Here is a 5,443-nt window from a genome sequence, read left to right on the forward strand (position 1 = left end):
AGCATCACATAGTTCTCATTAACACTTTAACAATAACATTGTATTATCTGATTAGCTAATATTACAACTTGCACACCTCGCACATGGCCGCATTATGATATCATTACTTTTTGTCGCAGTTAACTCTGCTTTACTTGGACGCGCACTTTTTTTACAGCTATAAGCTGTTTTTGGATGGGATTTCAATACTTTTTGTTAGAATAAGCAATGCACTGTTGATAACAGTAGGTGAGTCAGTAGTTTCCATGGTTTTGACAGAAACCCCAGATTACAGTGACAGATTATTAAAATATAACTGTAATTTTAGTGGCCAGGGCCGCCCACATTGGGGGTAACTGGGGTATTTTTCCCCCTACCACAGCCTGAAAGGGGCCACTTGAATACCTGTTTAAAGAAAGATCGATATACTCTAATAGAGCAGTCAGGATCTAGACCCTTCCTTGCCCCTGGGCCCCTCTTTAACTCTTTTCCCTGGGCCCTCTAATTTCTCTGGACGACCCTGTTAGTGGCATGCAACTGCAGTCAACTAACACCCATTTTAACTAGTAAACCCTTAACAACACTTTGCCTTTCATCTTGTACTGCATTGAAACGATCAAGATACTCTATTAGAGCAGTCACAAAACAGCTGTAACACAGCCATAGGCGGCGGAAAGGGGGGGGGGGGGGGGGGGGGGGCTTAGCCCCCCCTTAGAATGATATCACACCGAAATTATCTTTCTTGGAGTGGGGCTGAAAACCGTGATAAAGATCGAGATACTCTAATAGAGCAGTCACTCTAATAAAGTATTCAGTGTGTAGCGAGCTATGTAAGGATTTTTATGTAGTTTATCAGCTAGAAATGGTAGCTGGTGAGGTGGAAGCTCTTGTCAGTTGGTTGCGACCTTTTTTTTTTTTTTTTTTTTTTTTTTTTTGGTCTCACCTTACTAAACTATAGAAATAAGTCTGGGTCAGCCCAGCCCCCCTCATATCAACTACTTGCTCCACCGCTGAACACAGCAATCAATATTTAGCATAGTTACAACTTCTGCTTAGCATCGGATTGTATAGTTTAAATTACTAGCTACTTACAGACTTTACAATATAAAAATATGGCACCTGTAGAAATGTGACTGTTTTATTAGAGTATCTCGATCTACTTCAAGCATTGACTAATTCAAGTGAAGAAGCTACGCCCCTGCCAAGAGATCTTGTGAAATGAAATGAGAAAAGGCAAGTATGTACAGAGACAATAGAGGGGCGCGTAATTATGTCCTGTTGTAAATAAACGCCTTTAAAATTTATATTACTACTAAATAAACGCACCAGAATAGGCTTGTGTGGCTGTTGTCTCCAAGGTTGTCTCATTATTTGTCTTTTCGTGTTGAAGGGATTTAGTCGCAATTGGTGAGTTTAACTATACATGTATTTGTGTTGTAAAACTTAATTGTAAAAAGGCGATTAGCACATATCATGATAAACATGTATTTGTCACAGTAGAGTCTCTCACGAAGTCACGATTATTATGAGACATTGGACCAGGGTAAAAAATTTACTGCTATATTTAGAGGTTGTAGCGTTTGTATATCTTAGTATCTTAATAAATAATCCCCCATGATCACTAATCACTAATAGTACAGTGAAAACTGGTCATTATTCAGGCCGTAGGGACAAAATTTTCTAACCTTGCCTTTTAAAGAGGTGGCTGCATTATGCGGCCTTAAAAAAAGGTAAGAAGCATGCTGTTCTAACTGGCTATAGAGATGGATTTAGTGTATGACAGCGTATGAGACAGTGAGTGCTGGCAGCAAGGGGGCAGCCAATCTGTTAGAGCACCAAAAGCACTGCTTCAGACATAGGCAGTTGACTGTCAGCCCCAAGTGTAAAAAGTTTCACTGTTGGTCCTTATAAGCTCCTGATGAAGAAAGTGATGAAGTCATTATCCATAGGATATATTTTTCAGAGTATCCATTTCAGTTCTACAATATAGTAGCCAAGCATAAGATGAACATAACACAGCATTCCAGTAGTTTAGTGGTGACCACAACACTGCCTGAGTTAAACTGTGGTGAGATTTGAGACTACCAGAAGCCCTGGAATGTCTTCAACACATGAAATACCAAATATCTAATGCCTGGCTTTCATCCACAGTGGACCTGTCTTGGTGGCCACTTGTACAGAAGGGAAACAGCTAGTTGCCACACCCCTTAATTATCAATTTGTAAAATCGTTAGCAAAATTGTGTGTGCGAGCAAGTGCGATGTGGCAGTGCCGTGTATATGGTTGCTGCCTAGCAGTGACACATCACGAGTATTGAAGTCACAATGCGTTACTGTATCATCCATCTAAATACAATCTCTGAATGTGTCATTTTGTGTAGAGAGCAATCTTCCACAAGAAGTGACCTGCAGGTTTCAGTGTATATTGTTAACCATTAATATTGTTCACAATATTGTGAACTATATGTACAGTGAAACCTCACTTAGTGGCCACCTCTTTAATAAGACCACCTCATTATATTGGCCACCTCTAGTAGGTCCCAAATATAGCTAAGCATTACTTATGACCTCATTAATAAGGCCACCTTGTTATTCAGGCCAAATTTTTTGGTCCCACAGCCTGCCATATTAATGAGGTTTCATTGTACTTATGTGAATTTTTATTTTTTGTAACTTTTCTTCAGGTTTACTGATGGGCACTATGAAGCATTGTTGACTGGTACGTGTATAATGTGGTGACTTGAAATGCTAAAACAGTACGTAGCGTGTCTTGTATGTACATGTAATGTGTTGTAATGTGTCCACACATCCACACATCTTAGAAATAAATGTAATTGTATTCTCTATAAATAGTCAGTTCCATTGTGCCACTGGGTCATAAGTTGGTTGAGTATGGATCATCCAGGGCACTTGAGTCACATTTTGTCCTGGCCAAGTGGATCTCATCCACTGACAGAATATACAGGATCAGATCACGTGTATAAATTACGGTGGAACTTGTTTATTGCCACCTTCACTCATTCAGCAGGTAACAGTGTATAAATTCTCAATTGGAATTGGCTTTTCAAGAGTGGTTGTCTTTCTATACTAGTGGCCATTAAGATAGGTTGTACTGATAGAGTGTACATACTAGAGATGCAACAATATCCTCCACTTAGTGTCGTTTGATAGTGATGCAATGGAGACTATGTATTATTGCATTTAAATACTATACTATTATATTGCAACTCTAGCACGTATTTATAACAGGAATGTTTGTTAACCGTTTAGACATACTGGAGCCACACCCACTCATCTGGATTCTACAAATGGAGTCATACCAACTTGTTGTCATCATACTCACTCGTTACTCCCATTGTGTTTGGATGAATATACATGCCGTCATGTGAGACTTGCTACCATGGCGGGCCACTGGAAAACATTTGCATAGCAGTTATATTACAGTCATTATTGTACAATTCTTACATTATTGTTGTGAAAAGTGTTTGGTATTCATGTGTCTCCTCTGTATGTTGTAATTACATGTGTAATTTTGTGTGGGGGTGCTATAAAATGCAATAATGCATGGTGACAATTGTATTAGGCGATTTTGCACACTTCCTTTTAAGCTAGCTACATGTGCTAATTACTCACAGCTTGTGTCAACAACTGGTAACCGCAGTTGTACTCTTGTGTCATTCTTTAAGCCGCGCCCTTAGAGGACAAATTATGTGGGGGCGACTAATTTCAAAACGAAGGATGGTATGCAGCACCATAGATTAGCTATATCTATGGACTATAATCTATGGCAGCACACTTCTTGGTGGCTATATGTACTGATTAACTACACAGAGCGCCAGTTCATCAATACCCAGAGACCGCAGTTGTGCTCTGCGTCATTCTTTAAATTCCGAGTAAAATTCTTAGAGAGCAAATGACGTGGGGGCGACTAAATTCAAATTTCAAACTAGCCATTCTCGAAAACAAATGTTTCAATCTGAACGAAACTTTCAGAACAGTTTAAAGACACATTGCCCTACATGCCAAGCGAGTATTGCGGAAAACAACAATCTGGGATTTGTATTTGGCCTCTAGGTCGACTGAGGACGACTGAAACTTCGTTTGGTGCTGAAATCACGACTGTAGGGTAATCATGTATGGTGAAATCGATGATGTGAATCTTGAGGTGATTGAGTGAATACTGAAGCGATAACAGGGCGATCAATGTTCGGAATGCACAAAGGAACGCAAGGCATACACCTGCGGTTGCGTCTAACCGCATGCGATAAAAAAAAAAATAAAATAAAAAATGAAACGTCCCCTTTCATGTCGGCAATCTCGATCACGAAACAATCGGCATGGATTTGCTTCACTGCTTGTGTGGTAGTTACTAGTGACACGATGAGTTCAACTCCAGAGTTTCAGAGGGATAGCGTAAGTGACGGGTGGATTACAGGAAGGCCAAATTTGAGAACGTTCGTTCTTGTAAAATCCTCACGTAGTGGTCGCGTCATTTATTGTCTGCGGCGCGCGTTTCTGCTTTACTGGCCGCGCGACTCACTACCGTGAGTCTTGATTGTAGCTGAAAAAAATGATAAGTTAAAAGCTACAATGTAAACTCACAGCAGCTACGTGGAACCAAAACCCACTGACTGATTTTAAATTACAAGCTTACCGGCTTAGTTATCACATAACTACTCTTAACTCAACGAATCGAACGCTCAAAACGTAGTCTCGCTCGTTCGAGACTACCCGAAACATAGCTATTATCGCACGCCTTGGCTTTAATTAATCCGGGTCTGACTCGGATTGCTATCCGGGTCAGTGGGTCATCCGGGTCAGCAGTAGTGACCCGGTTTCAACGTTGGTGCACCCATAACTACATAACTAGCTACATGTCCTCATTCTATTTAGTTACATTTTCATGAGGATGCATGTATGTATAGCTAATACAGCCAACATATGATATAGCAGAAGGATGTGCGATGGGTCTGTATATACGTACTATACATACATTATATTATACAGTCAGATTTTCTGCACATTCATTATCTATTGAACAAGCAGTAGTATAAATAACAGCACAGTTGCTTGAAAATTATAAAGGAACTTTGGTACTTAGATTTTGCTCAGATGAATCAGACTGCATCATTAATTCTTTGGATGGTAGTTATGTATCTATGATGGAAGTGCAAGGTACGTATATGTACTAGACACAGTCAATGATTAAAAGTATCGACATGGCCTCATGTAGCTCTTGTATGCCATGAAACTTATGTTCAATTCCAAATTAGGAATCTATTGTAATAGTGAATTTTGTAGACAAAACTAGTATCACATGGACACTTAACTAAGTGCTTGGAATACAAATAGTATGACTGTTATACTGTACATATAGTTCTGGTGTCAAAGTACATACAAATGATACAATATGTGTCAGCTTTATGGAGCTATATGTACATCATGTAGCGATACCTACATACATT

The 5,443-nt window shown here is 39.6% G+C and overlaps 1 long non-coding RNA gene across 2 annotated transcripts; it reads left to right on the forward strand.

The window, feature by feature from the left end:
• The first annotated feature begins 1,113 nt into the window (after positions 1–1,113).
• LOC136258227 (uncharacterized) lies at positions 1,114–3,552 on the forward strand. Of its 2 annotated transcripts, XR_010702621.1 has the most exons (3): positions 1,120–1,386; positions 2,663–2,734; positions 3,249–3,552. It is a non-coding gene; the product is annotated as an uncharacterized lncRNA (long non-coding RNA). The 2 variants fall into 2 exon arrangements; XR_010702620.1 differs by having other exon boundaries at positions 1,114–1,386; positions 2,663–3,552.
• Positions 3,553–5,443: the final 1,891 nt, after the last annotated feature.

Source organism: Dysidea avara, chromosome 6, assembly GCF_963678975.1.
Source record: "Dysidea avara chromosome 6, odDysAvar1.4, whole genome shotgun sequence".
Classification (NCBI taxonomy): Eukaryota; Metazoa; Porifera; class Demospongiae; order Dictyoceratida; family Dysideidae; genus Dysidea; species Dysidea avara.